The sequence below is a fragment of the Drosophila melanogaster genome, chromosome 3L, assembly GCF_000001215.4.
Source record: "Drosophila melanogaster chromosome 3L".
NCBI lineage: Eukaryota > Metazoa > Arthropoda > Insecta > Diptera > Drosophilidae > Drosophila > Drosophila melanogaster.
The window spans coordinates 13,552,512-13,573,706 of record NT_037436.4 but is presented as its reverse complement, the minus strand read 5'-3'; the positions used below and the strand labels follow the sequence as shown (position 1 = coordinate 13,573,706).

Sequence of the window (21,195 nt, the reverse complement as noted above, 5' to 3'; positions counted from 1 at the left end):
TAAAATTTTTATCCCCGCACATCTAATTATCGGAAGCTTATAACTTTTGTGCATTTTGTATACCCTCCGAATAAGAAACATAAATCATGGGTAGACCGGCAAATCCTGGTCGGCTCATCCACTACTAAATCATGCTCGATGTTTAGCATATTAGACATATGCACAGGGTGGCTACGGCTCCCCCCACCAACATCGTCTTAATATTGATTTGCAGCCAATCTGATATCCACTCGCTTAGTCACTGAGCCCACCCTCTCAGCTTTCAGGCTCCATCAATTTCAATTTCGCTCCGGCGGCAAATCCAAACAACGCCTGCCCCATACAATTCCTGCCACAGGCTGCAGACACGTCTACCCATCTCAACCCTCTCATCAGAGGCCTTCGCCTTCGACTTGGCCAGGGCATCGGCGTTTTTCGGTAAACTAATTTTCTCGCTCAATATCTTGACAGCGAAATTGGCACGCGGCAGTGTTGCCAATCAAAACCCACACACGGGGACGAAGGGGAGCGGCTTTCGCTTCTCCAGAGGATAGCATAATTTTGGATTTGCCACCTTTTCGCCTGCTGTGGCACCTGTTTTGCCATTGACATCACGTACCATGGTCCAGGACCCTTCCATCGAAGGACCCCGACCCTCTTAGCGCTAACTCAGCGCGGAGTGGACATAAATTTTTGGTTTTTAGTCGCCGGAAATTGAAGCGAAATGTCTTGGCATTGCAACTTCTTTAAGAGAGAAATCTCGCATTTCCTTGCCACATAAAAGAATCACTGGTAATGGCTTTCTTTGGGGCCTTTCCGCTCATAAAACGGAGTCATGGCAGCTAAAAGCACAAAACTTCCGGCCTTTTTGTGTCCGAATGCGCGTGCATCATTAAAAACGACATCGGGCCGTGTTGCATCTTCCGAAAAACAGTACGGCAACATAAAAAGTGCTGCAGCTGCGTCTGTCTTTCCCAGCCAACCAGACAGACCGGCAGGAGCGTGTTATAAACAATTTTAATAGACTTGCTTAAGGGCAAACATTTGCAGGTGACTCCTCTGCCTTGCCACCTTATCTCCGGAGGAGAGTCCTCTTGCGAAACATTGTGAGCTTGCAGCTGCTGCAGCTCCATCATCACTGATGGTCCCCCATTGTCTTTTGCATTTCTTCGTCTGTTTCGACTACGTGCCGCACTGCATTTGCATCGGACTGCTGCTGCTACGTACAGTGCGGCGGCTACTTAATTTAATGCACGTCTGTTTGCATAAACCCAAACCTTATTGAATCGACGACGGCAACATGAACGAAGCAGCTTGGCAGCTTGCAGAGCGCAGCGCATCATCAATGTATGGGCACGTTCTGGTACCAGCGAATGATGAGCAAACTTCAATTCGCCAATCCCGCTCCTCCTGCTCCTACACTGATCCTGTTGCTGCTCCTCCAGACTTGTCTGCAGCATAAACTTTAATGAGCCACACGAACTGGCCAGGAGAAATTGAATGCTGACGTGATTTTCGGCACTCGGAGCCCTGGGAAAAGTTCAAGGAAATGACTAAGGAAACTTCTCGCTCAGCTTGGCTTTGTTTGTTGCATACCTTGAGACGCTGTCAACCATTTGGCTTTTGCATTTGCCTTCCATTTAGGCAGACTGTGGGTGGCAGCAAAGGGTTTCATTCTCCCTCAAAAAATTCCCCACAAAGACGGCTGCTTTAGATTTCTATCACACATCAGTGGGGTGGTGGTGGTTGGGGATGGCGAAACCAAGCCAAACACTTCAAGCCAAAAAGGGAAGCCGGGCCCAGCCTTCTTCCGCTTTACGTGCCAATGATGACAATTGGTTTTCTTTCTTTCCCTTGGTCGCGGATTCGATTTCTGCAATTTCTTCGTTTCGTTTCGTTTGGATTCGTTTCGTTTCCTCTTTGGTGTTTTTGTTTTGCACGTCGTCGTCAGTTTTTCGCCGCTTGTCTACAATTTCAATAAAATTTTATTAACGAATTCCGGCGAATGGTCGGCGGAATCGGCGATGACAAGGCAAAGGAAAGGCAGGGCAGAGACCAGAGACCAGACTGCACAGACTGTGGACACTTTTATACCTCTCCGCCCCAGGAATCGATATTATTATTACAATAACAACAGCTGGGCAAAGGAATGGTACAGGGGTTTGGGTATTGGAACTGTAGCAATTGCCTGTCAGCATTGTACTTGTCGATTTTGCAGCTTACTTTGCTGGCATTGCATACTTTTAAGGCGCTTTGACAATTCTTTTTATCTGCGCCCAGGACGATGCCAAGGACTTGGCTTGTTTGTTTGTCATTTACGCCGCCTCAGCTCCAACCCCCCACTGCCTCTCTCGTTCCCTTAGCGGTTTGGGCCAAGTTGAAAGCCCGCAGTTCAATTCTCAATGGCGCAGCAGTTTTTCTTTCCTTCTAATGGCGACGTTTCCGCTCCTTTTCCCGCCGTCGCCGTTGCTGAGTTTGTTTTTCATCCCACATCTTAAAGTTCTCGGCGGCCCCCTTGGTTCATGAACCGCTTTTTTGCCGACCAAAAGTTGACATCAATTTTTGTTCAATTTTATTATTTTCATCTTCATTTTCACAGCGAAAAATCTATAATTGTATTTATGTCAACGTTTTTTTTTTTTTTGTCTTGCTGTTGAATAGATGATGTGCTTAGGGTCTCCCTCTGTGGCTCTATGGCATTATAATAATGACTTTGCTTTTGTGATAACGACTTACGGAAATGTTTGGGCATGTCATTAGCGTTTGGTAAGAAATTTGTCTTCAAACGATATTATTAATAGACAGTGGGAAACGGAAGGGATAGGCGGGGGCAGCGTTTTATTTATGGGGGCGCCAGCCAGTATGCAAAGTAGTAACTGGCTGCTTGGGAAATTTATATGCAAAGTTATAAGTGCAATATAAATTAAATGTGTGAGTGTGTGTGTGTGTGTGTGTGGATGGGGAACAAAAACAACGTTGCATGAGTAATGTCGTCTTGGAAGCTCAGATATGTCCAATATGAATATGCAATCTTACTTAAAGCCAAAAAGTTTTACAGCGTTCTCTCGGCCTAAGTCTAAACATTTTCGACTTTCAAGAGGGCAAAGAGCAAACTTGCTGCTGAAACCCAAACAAGCCCTGGCCAAAACTATCAACTGTAATCAAGTTGGCTAGCCCGAAACTACCAACAAGAAGGCAAAGGAAAAAGCTGCTAAAAGGCATTAGGGCACTGCACCTCCGGCAAAACTAAAGACGGAAGTCGGCAGACATTAGTGCCAAAAGTGCGTCACAAACAATATTTCCGTATCAGGCAGTGAAACTAAAACGGGAGGCATAGCCTAGACACTTTTTAAGAGATTAAATTTTTCGGTCCTTCGTTGTTTTTCCCATCCTGTGAGTGTTCGAGTGTGCATGTGTGTGTGAAACAGTCTCTGCCCTCCAACGAAACTGTAACGAAACATTACGGCCAACACACACACACACACACAGCTGCATGCGAGGACATACAGGGAAGTTTGGCAAAACAACAATGCCGGGTTTGTGGGCCAGCAGAGGAGTAAAGGATTTGGGGGCGGGAAAGGGGGATGCCAGAACTGTGAAGGAACCTGCAACTAAAATAGCCAGCAGCATTTTTGCGTTTGCGTTGTTTAAACATGCGCAAAGTTCAGGGTTTTGAACTTTTATCAAACATACGGCAAGCCAAAATTTTGGGATGGTGGTGTGCATGTGGGGTAACCTGCCCAAGAGCAAGGCGAGACATGCAGCATACTTTTTGGGATGGCCCGCAAATCTATATCGTCCTGGCAAGCACCTCCCCTCCATTGAAAAACCCCTTGTGCGAGGATGTAAAAGCAACTATCAGCGCCCTGGGGCCGGTCTCTTGTTATTCCAGCTTGGCTCGCTTCCTTTTTGAGGGGAAGCCGGCCAAAAGGACATTAAGGAAATTACCAAAATTAGTAATAGCATATAAATTACCCAAGGGCCAGGCGGCTTGAAGAGCAGAGTACTCCATAGAGTTATGCAATAGATAGATATTAAAATTTTACCCAACACATTTGCCATGGCATAAATATTTCATGAGTCTCGCGGCTGTTTCCGCTAAAAACTTGACAGCTGTCAAAACTTGGCGCGCTGCCGCTCTACTGTCTGTTTAAAATTTACATTGCATACATTTGGTCTGCTCCTCCGAATTCGTCCTTCAATTTTCATTAAACTGGCAGCGGCAGCAGCAGCTCCTTGACGACTGTCAGAAGTTGTCCTGGTCGTGAGGTTCTGGTCCTGCTCCTGGTCTCTTCTTGGGCGCAACAAATAACGAATTTCACAATGGAATCTTTTAATCCCAATGAACTGCGGAGATCCAGGTCCGTGTCCCTGTCTGCTGGCTGGAAAACAAACGTTGCAGGCATTTACTTAATCGACAAGGGATTAGGTCTGGCCAAGAACCATCCGCTTTGTTGCTTTGTTGCCATTCGGTTTCGTGCCCACTTTAAATTGAGAATTATTGTCGCAAACAACAGTTGGACTGTTGTCTGGGATCAGGGGTGCTTGGTGCCCAATGCCCCATGCCCCATGCCCCGCGCCACGTCCCCTGCAGATAAGGATATATTGTGTCTCACGCAGTTTGGACAGCTTTAATCTCGGGCCAAGCTGCGGACTGAGCGCGTACGTGCTTAATTTTGTTTGCACTTTTAAGCCAGCTTCAGCTTTGGCCAGCTCCGGACTAGCCACGCCTGCAGTTGGCCTGCAAAAATCACGCAATACCAGAGGGGTTCGAGTTTCTGGGGGGCAGCAGGAGCAGGATGAGGAGGCGGATGAGGATGAGGCCGCCGCATGCGCTTGGCCAGGGATTAGCGCTGATTGAAATTGCAAATGAAAATTTATTTTTACTGTGCCCGGGTCGAGACCGGACTACTCCCACTTTCCCACATCCCCTTTACCGCCCAATGTTAGTTTAGCTTAGCTCTTGGTCAGAAGAGCAAAAAACGTAGGACCGCCTGCGGGTCAGAGTGCTTGCCCTCTCTCTTTCGCTCTTGTATTAAAATTTAATTGAGTTACTGACATTTTATTTTTGTATAATTAAATTAAGCCCCAGCTTAGCGTTTGATTTTAATTTGTGCGACATTTGTCCGCTCAGTCAGCCGGACGCCTAGCTGTGTGCTTTCTCTGCATTAATGTGTCACAACAACAGATGCAATCGCACCAACACACGCAAACACGTATATATCCGCCCCGCCAATTATATGGCCATAAATTTGTTTTGAATAAATATTAATGCGACTGCCGCAGGATTAGTTGCAGAAATTATGTTCGCTACTTTTTAAAGCCTAGGCGCAGGCGATGGCGCATAAATTATTGGCCAGCCAGCTAAACTGGTCAACTGAGTGGTGTCTGTTTGCACAGCTGTGTCCCGGCCAGAAGCTTAACAAATTGATTGGCCACGATGGCGGGATGGGGTCGAGAAATTAATATTCCCGGTTAGCAAACACACACACACGCACACACACACCGATATGAATCTTCATTGATGGCGGAGCGAACTTTAGCTAATTAAGAAATGCCAGCCAGAGTCCAGTTTACTCTGTGGATAACAATGTGAGGGAATACTCTGTGCGCATTAGCTTGGCTTGCCTAAGCAAATATTAACCATCCGCCGTGTAAGCCGCGCTTTTGCTCAGCCACTTTTTTAATAATAAAAATTTCATTATTTCAACAAATATAGAGGGAGAGAAGTAGGGGCACAGCTCCCTTTTGCATGTACATACAACGTTTTTAATTAAAAAATCCTTTGGTCAAGCAATTACCGGGGCACATTAAAATAAACACGAGGCCAGGACCCCCGAAAGAAAGCGTACCAGGACCCTTGTTGGCACATTATTAAAGCGAAATGTATTACAAGCTAAGCTTTCATCTTTGTGGGGGGTGGAAAATAGGAGGGGGCGTGGCAGTTGCCCGTCGGACCTGAGTAAATATTAATAATATATATTAATAACGGCCAGTCGCTGCCCTTTCGGCTATTTGCACGTAATTCCTGTAGTGCATAATTATAGCCACCAGATGCCAGGGTCTGTGCGGAGCGGGATGCGTGGCTTATTGAGGCATCAGGCAATTACAAATATTTGCCATTGCAAGTCTAATGCGGTATAAGCTGCCTGACGAAGAAAAACGCCCGTCTTCCATCTCCATATCTCATACGCCCCGTTGCCACTGCCGCACCTTTGCGCCAAAATTTATGGCACACTTTTAGGCGCACTGTCATTACAATGGGAATTAAGCCTACGCAACGTCATTGCCTTTCTTGGCTTCCGAAGCCATTGCGGGGCTTACTTAAAAATTACATAAATTTTGCTTTATGTGACTACGGGCCGAGCCTAAGCCTAAGCCCGGGCAATCTTTTAAAAACCCATCCATAAAGTATGCAATTAAATTTTCACTTAAACGATTATCACATAAATCCTCACATAGCGCACACACACACAAACTAAGAGGCGAGGCCAGAGTCAAACGTGTTTGCATTTAAATTAAAAGAGCCATTTTTCTTCGACACGGCCACGATTAGAGCGGGGTTGTGGAGAAGGGATAACGGCCACAAAGAGCCCGCCCACCTTATGATAAGACCATTACAGCGTCTGCAGGAGAGGCCACGTATGTCCTGAACCGCAGCACCGCCCTCACGTACGAACAGCACATCCTTGCACACACACACACACGAGAGGATACGAGCCCAAGCGAACCCATTGTATATATATTTGCTTATGTTAATTGCCGTTGAATCCATTTCCATTAAGATGCAAGTCCTGCCGCTGACGATAATTCCACATATACACATCCTGGCCAAAGGACGAGGGAGGCTGGTCGCATAATTGCTTACGGTTACGGGGAGTAAAGGCGAGTGAGTGCTGGCGAGAGGGCCAAAAGTATGCCTTGACCAAGGAACGAACGTTAAGACCGACCCATCGTCCTGGCTGCCGCTGCTCGTTGCTTTTCAATATGCACAGCAATATCCTTGGGTAAACACAGATCCTGGACTCTGGCCCTGTCCTTGTGGCCCATGGCTCGTGGCTACATGGCTACAGCTCCAAATACGACTCCACGACGGCCTCGCCTTTGCCATTTTATTATACAATAACAAAAAAGCTCTGGCATACCAAGTGGCGCACTAATGCCGACCACCCGGGATCCGGAATCTCCGGAACGTGCTCTTACATATTAGTAAACTTCATAATTTTTAATTGATACATTAAATTTCGTGCAAATATTGATCGAGCTGAGTAGTGCCATTTGGGTGGGCTTTGGTGCCAGGCATCGTCTTAGTTGAGTGACAGCTTAACGATGTAAAGCTCGGTTTATTATGCATGGCAGGCTTCTGCCGACTGGGATTACTTGGCCAGGACTTGAAAAAGTGGGCAATGTTTGCTCTTTGCCAGCCAGCAGTGGGAACAATCTTGGATACTCGAATGGATGTATTAATAAACTGGTTTCGGGTTGCAGGCGGAGTCACTATGGGTTATCCATCATCAGAGGTTTCATTAGGATCTCCTGAAGATTTGTGCAATCCTGGTGGCGAACAAGAATTTCGCATTCATATTTCGGAGGTAGATAACCATTTTGGGTGCATTCCCAGTGTTTGCTGTCTAGGGCCAAAACACTCAAAAGCAATTTGCCCGCATTGACTCGGGCTTTTCCCGGAGCCAGTTTTTCAAGCTTTCCGCTCCTTTTACTTTGCCTTTTTCGGCACTCTCTCTATCATCGCCAGGCAACGTTTGGCACTCAACCGCAAATGCATTTCAACGTAAAGTTTTTAAACAAATATTTGCCCAACTTGCAGCCAAGCGGGGTTTCTTTTTTGGGTTTCTTCATTTTTTTTTTTTTTTTTTGTGGGCCTGGGTCTTCCTGCGAGTCCTGGCATTCGAACAATGCGCAGGCAGGCGGGCAGGAGTCCAGCCAGCCAGTCAGTCAGCCAGCCAGGCAGCCAGCCAGCCATAAAATGAGCAACGGTGCGCCGTGCGGTATGCAACAGTTTTTTGCTGTGTGTGTATATATCCTTGTGCACGCTCCTTTCATATTTGCAGCGGGCTGGCCAACAAATGGCACAAGAATTTATTTGCAACTGTTGCGGCAGGTCCTTCTGGCTGCCAGCAGGCAACTCTATAAATGAATGTCCTTTTGATTTTGTTCAACGAGCCTAGAGAGCGACTCAATTCAGCGCCGGCTCCACCGGGGCTCCTTTGTTTTCGTCCTGGTCCCGGCATTCTTTTAGGCGGACCGCCTACAACTTTGCCCAGCTTGGACTGCTTTCTTTCACTCCCAGCTGGAGAGCGTGAATGTGTGTGTAGGAATGTTTTAATTTGTTTTCCTATCCGGCAGCTCAGTGTCGCTTTCGTTCGCTTCTTTTTATTGCCCCGTGCCACAGGCTCTGTTTGATTGTTTGCCTGTGCCACTTGTTTATGTGTGGCCGCTTCCTGCCCCTCGCTGTGTTTGCATTCATGACACACGATACGAGGAAACGCGGCATGCTATGGACATTTTCCGCTTTCTACTCCGCATTGTTGCGGCGCCGTTAAATTTCTTCCTATTTACACTCATATATTTCATTTATTGTTTGCCCGGATGATTAATTGAAGTTGTAGGGATATGGCGGGAATTTCAATTTCATACGAAATATTTAATTAAAACATCCCCTTCTGTTCTTGCTTTGTTTCTTTCCAGGTAAGTGACGTCGTTCGGTGTCCTGACAGAGCCGTAAGTCCATTCGCCTAATGAACAGCCATATCCCCGTGCGAATCTATTGACTGCAATTGTGTGGGTGCTGCAGTCACCGCACGCTTTTGTATTTAATTACAGAAGCAACTATCTTTCAATTATTTACACCTGCAACAAAAACCGTGTCGGTGTCTGGCCTCAATGGGGCTGCACTTCTGGCCAAGCCAAACAAAATATATATCCGCTCTTTACATTGATTACCCCATGGAGCCGTAGTCCTTCCTCCTCATACTCCTCCTCCTCCACCCGACGCGTCGTCCTTAGTCCTTGCTCGACTCCGTGCTCCATGCACAGTCACTTACTTTCGCCCACTTGACGACCGCGCCCACTTTCGATAATTAATTGCAGACATCAGTTGCAGTTGCGGGTATTTTCGGGAGTGGGTTTCATTTTTTGTTGGCTATTTTCGGGAAAAGAGACGAGAGGCAAGCATCGGGCAGCAATGAAGCATGCCATCAATTTGTCTCTCCGTTTGTAGCATGCTTTTAGGTGGGCAAGCAATTGTTCTGCAGACGCGCGTCGCGAACTGAACCCAACTATTCCGAACTGAACTGAAGTGAAGTGCAATTACAAATGCAACTCAAGTAGCAGCTGAAGACAATGGAGAAAGACAGTCGGGTGGAAGTAGAGGTAAAAACGCCTCAGGAAACGCTATTAGTTAGAGTGACACAGGCAAATAACAGCGAGCAAATGGAAAGAAGCCTTTAACTCAATTCGAACTACAGGACTTGTATTTATTTTTTCAAAATTTAATAGGGTGTCACAACAACCTCTAATATATCAAATGCTTTTAAACAAGAGCGATTGATTAGCGAATAATATCGTTGAATCATTGTTCAAGCAAACAAACCATCAAATGCAAAGAAAATCTGTTATTCTCTTGGCTAAATTTGGACACCTCCAACCACGGAACTCGTCCTCAGACAGACGAAGTCCTGCTGCCAGTGACCGCAAATGCAATAAAAATAAATAACAATTAATAAATGCTTTGTGTCTCGGCTTTTGGGTTCCTCCGCTCCCAGAATGCTTAGCGTGGTTTTTAAAAGCTTAAACGTGTTGGGATCCCACATCCCCCATCCTCCTGCCACTTGGAAATTAAGTTGGAATTTCAAATTACCCTGGCAGAATGAGAATAGCGACGTGCTGGAACGTACTCCACTGCTTTGCGCTCGCGGAATTTAATTAAAAGAATTGCAAATGTAGCTTGTGGCACTTTCCGCCGACTCTTTTGCTGGCCAACTAGTTAGGGTCTGTCTAGCTGCAGCTCGACTCAGCTCAGCTCAGCTCATAAATGGCCCAGTGTCCAGTGACTAATTGCATTTTATGAATATTGCATTGCATTTAGCCTGACACGAGACAAACGACCGGCAAGCCGCTAAGTGGCCGCCTTCGTTGTCCTTCGTCCTGCGCCGTTCGTCCTTCAAGAGTTAAAGCTCAGGTGTGTCCCGTTCGGTGCATTAGATTAATGAAACGCTGGAACGAACGAACGAACTTTCGGGAAACCCTTTTCCAATAAATGCCAAATTAATTAAAAAATACAGCGGCAAAGTAAAGAGAAGGCCAAACTCAAGCAACCCGAAAAGGAAAAACTTGAGACACACAATGAGGTTTTCCTTCTTTCCGTTTTTGCTCCTTTCTTTTTTTCTTCCCTTTATATATATATATATATATATATACGTATTTCTATCTGCGTGTGTTTGCGTTGTATTTTCTTTTACCCGCTGCCGCTGCTCAACTTGAAAGTGTTAATTAAAAATTGTTTCACAGTTTAGCTGCGAAAATGAAAATTGAAAAAGGCAAAAAGGGAGTCAGTGAGTCAGTCGCAGTACACCAGACTTACTTCAAATTTTCCCTTCGTTGTCCTTGCTCTGATACCCTTTTTCATTAGCCGCCTCAATTTAAGACCAGAGCCGAGTGTATTTATCTTAGCCGTACCCCATACGCCCCGTTGGCCAACTAGTGCTCAGTAATTGCAAGTGGAATGCAACCGGCCGCAGTTGGCCATATCACGGCACTTGGCCTTAAAGTGCTCGAGACTGGTTAGGATGGAGCAATCGTCGTGGCATGTGGCCCCTATCTGCATCGCTTGTAATTGCAACAACTTAAGCCGCTTCGCCGGTCGCTCAAGATGCCAGTTGCTCTGGCAATTGTCCAACAATTAGGTTGGATTCGCTGCCCATTCAGTCATCGAGTAAGGTTCCGTTCCCATTTTATCCTCTCCTCTTAAGCCGGTAAATCCCGAAAAAATCTATGCTTCCCGGCTATAAGAGAGCAGAAAAAAAAAAGAAATCCCTCGGTTCTTTCTATTTGAGTTTTTCATTTGATGCCCGAGAATAGAGGAAAAAGGAGCTCCGGCCGGGAGATTTGCCTCCGCCCGCCCACTTTTCCGGTTTCACTGTTTGTCTTGCACTGCGTGTTTTTAATTTTGCGCGTTTCGCTTGTTCTAATTGAAAGCCGCGTTGTGTGTACTTGTTGGATGGGTGGTGGGTGGTGGGTGGTTTGGTTTGGTTTGCTGGAAATGGGTGGCAATGTATGCTTTGCCTGTCTTCTGTTTGTCTTAACATTTATACGCAACACACACACTCGTGCACACAGAGAGCACTTCCTATTTCCTTCTGGCTTCGTCTCCTAGATAAATAATTTACTTTTTGCGCACTAAGGCACAAACAAACATTGAGGAGCAGCGGCCAAGGATTCGGGGATGACAGGAACAACTAAAAGCGACGACGTCGGCATATCTTTTCTTATGGCAAATATTTATATGTATATGTGTTTGCTTATAATATAATGTACATACAACAACATACAGCACGACGAGAAAAAGCGAAATTTTTACCAACATTTTTGTGTTTGTTGATTTTGGGCAAACAAAACTTTGCACTTCCTTTCGAAAATAAAAACCCTTTTCTTGCCTCCCCCGTGGGACCAAAAAAAAATTATGGGCTGGGCATAAAAGGGAGAACTTAACGCATTTTTCTTTGCTTTTACTTTTCATATTTTTGTTTTGCTCCTTATCCCTTCTGGGGCGAAATTAAAAATTAAGTTTATTTAGTCCTGTCCCAGGAAGAAGGACGAGCGGCAGACACATCAATTTCGCTTCGGCTCTTCTTGCTGAACCACTCTTTGCCCTTGAGCGGTGACCTTGTGGGCGTGGCTCTGCGCACTTAAACCATGTGATTGCCCTAAACTAAAAGTATGCAAATGTTGCACATGCTGGCGGGGCCAAAAAATCTAGCCCAGCATAATTTATAGTCGTGCAAAAAACACAACAGACAATTTGCCCTGTGTAAAAGCATGTGATTTGTCTTGGTTTTGCGCTGAACTTTTGCCCATGCAGAGCCCAAGGATGCAAGGACTTGCTGGCAAACAAAAAAGCGAGACACTGCCAGTGAGACAGCGGAGCATTCGGCTGAATTTGGTTTGCTTGGTAAATGTCAACAGCAGACGAGGCCAACGGACGACCAGGCTCTGGAAAACCCCAAACGCCTGTCGACCATTTTGACGAAATAGACAAATTTGCGTTTTGTTGCAGCCAAATGCCCTGCAACTGGCAGGACTCCCAAACAGTCAGCTTTTGGCGAGTCCTTCCTGCCGTTGGGCACATGCATTTCCCCTGCAATAAATCATATGCAGAGCGACGGCGGCAAAGGAGCAAAAACAATGTTGCGGCAAAAAGTTTCGCCCCACTCTCTCTTCGCCATTGAGTTTTATTTTTTTATGTCCCTACAACAGCAATGTGACAAATACATAAATTTGCCAAAAATGTCGCCGCCTTTCAAAAAATTTGAGCTGGCAATTTGAAATTGTTGTGTGCTGCCGTGCTGCCTCTCCTGGATTCTTCGTCCTTCGTCCTGTGGCATTTAAAGTAAAAAGCCTGACGTCGTGGCCATAAATCAAACGAAAATGCCAAGTGTGAAGAAGGGTCGCCTGGGTTCGGCTCGATTAATTTTTAAACATTTAATCTACACACGGGCCGGCACTTCGATTGCGTCTCAAAAAAAAAAAAAAAAAGATGACGAAAAGAGAAAGGGCTTGCCAAATGGTTCCGTGTTTATTAGCCAGATTTCATGTTGTCCGTCAGCCGGAAGCTCATTTTTCATCTCACTCGACATTAAATTAAGCAGCCAAGACGAATAATTTCTGAGGCAGCAATGTCGCAGCGAAAAGAAAGGAAAATTCAGATACATAATTCACATACCAAAACAGCACGAAATGTTTTGCATAGTAGTGTCCTGAGTGTCGCTACGTCGACAACAACAAAGTGCACGCCATTAAATTTCATGCATGCAACTGGTAAAAAAAAAAAACACGAAAAAGAAGGATACAACCTATATAGGAAGGATCGCAACGGTATCTGCCACGCCCACGCGCTTTTCCGCAGGCGGCCGAGAAATGAGTTTGCACTTTTGTTATGCAAAATGCGAAAGAGGCGTGGCATAAAGGATGCCCCAGCAATGTTGCACCTTAAAAAATGCTGCCGAGACAGCAGACGCTGTCAGGAGGAGAAGAAGTAGGACCCGAAGGAGAAGACGTTGCCCTGAAAGTTTTTAGCATGTTTTTCATATTTATCCTGGCACGGAAAAGGAGCTGGGCAGACATAAACAGGTAGACAGGCAGCCCAGAGGGCCGAGGACCGAGGGCACCGAAGGGTTAAGATGCGTGTGCAAAATTATTTAGCCAGAGTGTCAGAATGCCAGCTAGCCCGTCTCCTTTTCGCTTAAGTACTGCCACTGCCACTGCCTCGTCCCTCATCATCCCGCCCTCTCGACGTCCTGAAATATTTGTCTGCCTTATTTATTGCATACCTTCAGGCGCGCTCATACACACACTAGCGCACCTGTGTCAGGTGTCAGTGTGCCTGCAGTTATGAAAATACTTTGTAAACATTTCCTATTTCTATTAGCGATCTCCCCTTTCAAAAAATTGCATCCCCAGCCCTGCCAAGTGGCCAAAAACTATGCAACAATGTTTTGTCAGACACACATGTGTGTTTGCATTTGTTTGTGCAAGTGTGTGAGTGAGTGGGTGGAGGGAGGGTTTATATAAAAGTTTGCCCATAAGTGTTTCGGGGGTTCCTTTCGGAAAAGTACAAATATCTTGCCACTTCAGCCACCTTATCGATGCTCGGGCTGAACCCGCGGCTATGGGGCCATAAATTATATTTTTGAAGTCGCAGCCAGAGACAACAACAACCACATTCGAGTAGACTGAAAACTTTTTGGCAGTTATTACCAAGTGTTTTGTCGTGCGTCCCCTCGTCCCGTCGTCCCTTTTCGAACCCCGCTGAAGTTGCATATCTGTAAACATTTTTTGCAACGACTTTGAAGCGCACCTGAAAAAGTTGGAGAGCTCGCTTACCTGGGACCAAAACTTTGACTGCACTTTGTGCAAAATCTTTTTGAAGGTTGCTAGACCTTTAATTATTTTGTGATAAATGATGACACTCGAGTGCTAAAGCGCCGGCAAAAACAATTACAAATAAGGCGAGAATCTGCGACGTCACTCCCGAACACTTCATTAGCACCGGTTCTACAAAAAAAAGAAAAAGGAAAAGATATTCTTTTGACAAAGCCGAACACGAAAATATTAGAGCAAACAACAGCTGACACTGACATAAAAAACAAAGCCTCGTATCGCTCATCTACTTAAAAGTGCTTTAAACTGAGCAACACGATGGAAAGGAATTGAGTGTTAAGAATGAGAAGGTCCTGGCAAGTGTCCACCTTGGACGGTCCTGTCGATGATTGATGATGGCGGGTGACACTAATGGTGATTGTTGCTTTTTTGTCACACATCCTGGCGCAAGGAGTAGCATGAGGCCACCTGCAATTTGTTGCCATACATATCCTTTGCCATCGGTTTCGCTTTACATTGTAATAGGGCCTTTATGGACGAGCGCCTAAAACTATGGAACAGCTTCCATGATTTATGATTGGCCTCCAGACATGACCCCAAAAACAATTACTCAAATTTCATATTTACTTCAACAAGGGTTCGGCAAGGGATTCGCAGCAAGTGTTTTCTGGTAGATTAAATGTGTACATTCTACGGGCGGGCTTCATTTTTATTATTTTGGATTGATTAATGTTCGGTGTGCACTGAGGAGGCTCAGCAGTCGAAAGCCATAGGCATAAAATATTGCATTTGCGACTTTATCCAGTGCTTGGCCACTGTCCGCATGCTAATCCCTGACAAACAATCCATTAAAATGCATTCCCAGCGAACCACAACAATCGCCATGTGCCTGTGCCATGTACAAAACAATTGTTAATTAACTTTAGTGGAAAACATTTCTCCGACTGGCTGAACATTGGTTAAATTCCAAAAATTGATTCGCTCGCCACTGAACAATTCGCATTCACACAGGCGGAAGTCATGGCTGAGCATTGAACAAATGCTATTAATGTAATTTGGCATTTATTTATGCATTGGCCATTAAAACAAATAGACACGCTAGCAGCGAATTATAATAATAATAAAATAATTATAATTGTGCTGACAGACAAATGATTTTGCACCGCATATAACAAAAATCGTATTCGATTGATGAGCTGCGCATTTGATGAGCACTGAAAATGCATTTTTACAGGCTCATTTGCATTTAGTTGAGGACAGATGCACTTATATATTTATACAATATATATACGTACATATATGAAAGGATCTTTTTAATCTGCATATAAATCATTTTAATTTATTTGACTACCACTGTTTGGTATTTTGCCATCAAAGCCTTTATTTTCTATGCGAGTTAATCTTGTAATTGGCGGCTTTTCCTTAATGGACTTTCTCCGCCTCGCCGACGGCCATTTTTATTTTAATTAAAAATCAAAAATAATTAGCTATTTGTATAATTACATGAAAATCATTTGCGCCTGGTCGCAGCCATTAATATTTATTTGAAATATATTTACCCACCAAAATTTACCCGCCCACATCCCCGTTCACGGTGTCCGTTGCGTTTGCTCCTTGTTTGTTTGTTGCATTATTTATTTACGTTTCAAACATGTGTCAACATGGCCGCTGGCTAAAAATATATGCAAATATAAATGAGCGCCGAGATAAATATATTGAAAATGGCATAAGCACACACATATCGGATATACACTCACATGTACGCCAGATGAATTATGTTCGCGCCAGGCCATAAATGCATATTTAATTACAAAATTAATTAACATGAAAAATAACTAAAGCAAAAGGTATTATGACAGAAAAACAAAAGTGTCCGCGTTCGGAACTGCCTGTGAATAAAGTTATAAAAACCCGTTTATAATACAGAGTTCAGTCAGACATTGGAAAAATTAAAGACAAATAGCGATTTTTTTCGCATTCGATAATATTTAATTCAATTAAATGTGTTTATGGAAATGTATTTTCCATCTATTCCGGCCAGCTGACTCGCTCCGCTGCACAGCAAACAGCTCAATCATTCCTGTTCGCCTGCCGCCAATGTTCTCTAATCAGTTTTAATTAAATTAATTCCTCAAACTGAACCTACCACATCCACAGGCCACAGTCAGGGGAAAGTTTTTACAGGCCTAACAGGATCGATTCCCAAACCGAAATGAGTTAATATTTGGCCTGTACCGCCGCCACCGCCTAAACCTCTAGCCCCCCTGGGCAAATATCACTTACTTATGTTTAGTCGTTGGTAATAACTTCTGCCTCCTTGGCTGCTTTTGGGCCAAGGACTGCGGCGCCTGCTGTTAATGACACAACCGCAAACAAAGTGCGAAGCCGCTCTTGTTGTTGTGTAATGGCAAAGCTCATTAGCTTTGCTGGCAAACAAGTTTTAAAGCATGCATTTAGGCGCTCTGCGGTTTGACAGCCGCCCGCCTGCAGCCTCTCTCGTTGCGTTGGTGTGCGTGGCTCTCTGTGCGCGAGTGCGTGCGTGTGTGTTTGTGTGCCTGTGTTGACACAACAATTAAAACCATTTAAAATAAAGCATGGCACACTCGCAGGCGGCTGTAGGCGCCAGGACACGACGCAGGACATGGCCGAGCTACGCAAATGCATAAATTCTGCCTTACAGCGTGCGGGTGCGAAAATGCGTTGGTGCGTTTATGTGTGAGCCACTAATTACCATGTCTTTAGCTGTGGCATGGCTTTTGGCATTGCCACTAACCGTTGTTGCAGCCATAAACTGTATTGGGCAGAGGCAATTACAACAGTTACATTTCAGTCACACTTGCCGCGGGAAGATTCAGAAGTCATTAACCTTATTGATTTCTATCAAAAATCGTATTTTTTAATCTAGAAAAATCCATTCTCCACTCGGTTCCACATTTTTTCGGATAAAAGAAATGTATTAAAAAATATGTCGATAAAAAATTCGAATAATTCGATACTTAATTACTTTTTAGTAGGAATCAGAATGGGATGATATATAATTGCAATGCTTGATGTACATATTTAAAGGGAATTTTCTTCTCTTCTCATATTTTACGAAGAGTATTCACAGTTCCGTCTTCGATTGTAGGCCACCTTCCCACAAATGTTATGGCTGATGTCTAACCAAATAATGTTTGGCAATCGTAATTATGTCCTGCCAGGAGGCATTTAAAATCGAACATTCGACTAATGCCTGTAGATGCCGCGCAGCACCCATAAGCCGCCCAGTTCTTACACTTGCCGCCGCCGGGCAGACACATTAAATTTTCAAGCCATGACAAACAGCAAATTTCACTTCAAACAAAAGACAAATTGCCAGAGGGCCAGGACTTTTTCACCGCTTCCTTATCAGGCGATGGCAATCTGCCATCCCACCTAGCCCGTACTCAACTCAACTCCAGGCAACTCAACTCAGCTCGACTCAGTTCAGTTCAGCTCAGCTCAACTTGACTTCAGTTCGCGTCAAGTGTTTGCCGAGGAGAATGAAGCGAACTTATCGAGTTTGGCCCGTTGTTTGCTAAATTGCAAACACATGCTGCTGCCAAGGAGAAAAAACTCCTGGGCGGAGCAGGACAATGGCCAAAGTTAAATCAGGCGTGAAATCAAGCAGGTGTTTCAATTTTTACCAAATTGACTTGACTGCCTTTGTGCTGCTATACCTTTTGAATAGTAGTAGTACTACACTCCCTTCAACTGGATGATGGATCGATCTTGGGTGGGTATTTTGGTCGTTGTCAGGTCGTCTCATTAAAGCGATTATTATGCATTGCATTTCTGATTATAAAACCAAATTAAAAGTTATTCATTCACTGGCCATGTATGTATGTGTGACAAAAAGCAATCATTAAAATTGTTTTAATTTTTATTATTTTACTGTGTGGCATATAATTTTTCATATTTACTTTCTGACAATGGCCGAAGACGAGCGACGGACTCAAATGAACGAACAATGGCACTTTCAGTCCAGCTGTAAAAATCAAACAAACAAGCGACAAAAAATTAATTATATTAAAAAAAAATACTCAATAATAATAACAATAATCTGGTCATGCGTGTACAGTACACGCACTGATTTCGGATATCCCTCAATTGAAAAAAGTGTAATTATTATATAATCATACGTACATATATGCACATTATATAGTCGTTCCGAAGGAGCACTGTATGCGTGGGTGTGTTTGTTGGTTTGATTTATGAACGAATAGAATCGTAATGAAACCAAAAGTTGAATGGAATCATCCTCGAATTCAATGCCCCACCGATCGCTTTTGGCGATTGTTGTCCACATAATTGTGCCTGGCACTGTGCGCTGCATTCTGTATCTGAATCTGTATCTGTTTGCTGTTTGTTGATTCGTTTTTTCTCGGTATATTATGTCAAGCATAAATTGGCATTTTCAACTGGATTTGCATGTTAATTAAAATGGCGCACGCACGGACAGTTGAAAACAAATGCAGACAAGGCATTAAAGCTCCACATCCAGTCATCCAGTTATTCGCTTCACACACACACACACACACACACACACCGAACAGCTAGGCAGGATTCCCCCGCTCCTGGTTGGCATTCTGGACCAGATCGATGACAGGGCCGCCTGCACTTCAATCGCGGCTGGATGCATTTCAAACTGAGCTCTATTTACTTGAGTGTTCGTCGCCAAAGAACAGTCAGGACACGGGCCCCAAAGGATCCCAGTTCAGCGGAGGAGAACGCGACCCGACCAACGACCTACACTTGACTTAACCAGCATTGTCGATTGCAGCAGGGGCCACGCCCCCTGGCAAAAATGGCGGAGCTTTAATGATGATTTCTTTGGCGCTTAAGTCGTTTAAACTTCGCCCCCACTTTTGGCGAGCGACTTGGGTGTTGGGTTTGTTGCCCGTCGCCATGGACTTGACGAGTGCCTTTTTGTGTGTCTGACGGAGGAGTCCTGCGCCTGCTACTCCACCGCGCTCCTCGCCTTTTCTTTTTTTTTTTTTTTATTGCTCAAGTCTCCTTTCATGTGCATTACGGAGCACTCGTCCTCGGCTGCGTCTTCGTCCGCGTCGCTCCTTGAGCTGCTTTAAGCACTTGACTTGGCCTAGAGGAGCTTGGATCCGCCAGCCGATGCCGAAATCCACTTGGTTGACTTAAAGATTGCGCCGGTCTAGATGGAATTATGGCCAAGTGCATAGTCGTAAAGTTCAATATTTTTATAGCTCAGTGTCTGGGTTGTTCGCCTAAAAGCCTGTACTTCTTCATCATTTTGCCATCGTCGTTTTCATTCCCATCTCGTTACCCGCATTCGGTATGATTCCCACAGAAACAGTTATCAGCTATTAAATAAATGTTCAGCTGCAATTTTATTTAATTCATGTGGCAGCCAATTTTATAATTTATTATAAGCAGCCTCTGCCTGTCAGCGATTGTCTGGCCACGCCCACCACAACCCGCCTACCGCGTCGGCCGTTTAATTGACATATTTAAAATATTAAATTGCATCCGTGTGCAAAAATTTAGTGGGCATTCTGTTTGGCTTCGTTTGAATATTTTTAGAGCTGTGCAATTATTAATTTTTAATCACGTAAATAACTCTGCATAGGCAATGTAAATATTAGAGAAACTGGAGAGGGTTGACAGTCAAAGGAATTATAAAGTGGAATAAAATTTGAAACAATCTTTTAAAGCACCGAAAACATTTTGCCTTCAAAGATTTTTGATGATCAGAGATGCAATTTTAATTGAACTTTTCGTATTAGAATTATTTTATCATTTTTTTCCCCCCATTACACATTTGTAACCGCACATAAAAGCCGTAAAGCCTCACACGTGCATTGGTGAAAAAAACGGCTGGTTGAAAAATTAATAACCAAATTTGCAACACAACGACATGACAACAATCACCCCGAGGACATCGGCAGTGGAAGGATATCAGGCTGCGGGCGTCGCTGTATTATTAATTAAATGACGCTTAAAAATATGGCAACCAAAAGCGTTTAGGGCATTCGGCGGGGCCGTCGACAATATTTGCATTTTTTTTGTTGCATTTTTAGTTTTCTGACTGCTGTTGGAAATTTATTATCAGTGACAGGCAGACAGACAAACAGCATCGGTAGCCGTGCAGCAAAAAGACTTGTTGACAAAAAATTAATAAACTAAAAACCGCGGTTATTTACACTCCACTCGATTGCAGGACATCTATGCACAAAGGCTGTGTGTTTCTCTTTTGATTGTGTCAGTTTGGCCTTTCAGCTCACATGTTACCGAATCATTGTGAAATTAGTTTGTATATTTTTGATACATTATATATATATATATATATGTAGCAAGCATTTTTTGTGCTGAGCAGTGGGAATGTCCTAGAAATTAGGCGGCTGTTTATCGCATATTTGGCCATGCATAAAATTCGCTGATTTGCATTGCATAATTTTGGGCGCCCGAGCTGTTTATTTAACTGCTGTGCCTGTGTGAGTGGCCCAAAGGCAAAAGCTTTGATTTATTATGGAGAAGTGCCACTGGCACTAAAGAAGAACTGCTGCTCTTGGCTGAAGCCTTAAATTCATCAATTAATTAACTTGAATAAATATTTCGAAAAATCAATATGAGTATCTAGGTAATTATGTGCTGGCAAAACTTTTATTTTAAAAGCATAATCTTTGTTTTTCCGAATAAATTCATTTTTCTAGAATACCTCCTAGTCATAAATAAAATAACGTGCCGAAAATCCTTATTTCTTACTAATCACCCATGCCATCATCTTTCAACTTTTGGACCCTGCTTTAAAATGCAGAAACTCTTTAGCTTAAAGTTGTTGGAGCAATTAGGGCACGCTTCATTGGCTGCCAAAAGGTACATAAACTACGTGAGTGTGGCTCTGTGTGTGTGTATTTGTGACCAGTCCCTTTCCCTTTTGCTTCTAAGAGATCCAGTCGCAAACCCAGAGCTCTAGACCAACTCAGCTTTTCATGTAAACGCTTGCTTTGCCATTCGTTCCGAGTCATTTCATTTTCACTTTGTTGTTGGCGCACTCGCAAATGTACGGAAGGGGAAGTTGGAGGGGGATCTGGATCTGAGTTCTACAAT

General features: G+C 44.2%; 1 protein-coding gene and 1 long non-coding RNA gene across 19 annotated transcripts in view; one reads left to right on the top strand and one right to left on the bottom strand.

Annotated features, from left to right (window-relative positions):
* The window catches only part of bru3 (bruno 3), a 281,494-nt gene that overhangs the window by 229,694 nt on the left and 30,605 nt on the right, over window positions 1-21,195 (top strand). The gene's annotated exons all lie outside the window — the stretch shown is intronic.
* On the bottom strand, window positions 15,606-15,952 carry lncRNA:CR45178 (long non-coding RNA:CR45178). Its single transcript, NR_124933.1, has 2 exons — window positions 15,852-15,952; window positions 15,606-15,766 (listed from the first exon to the last, which is right to left on the bottom strand). It is a non-coding gene; the product is annotated as a long non-coding RNA:CR45178 (long non-coding RNA).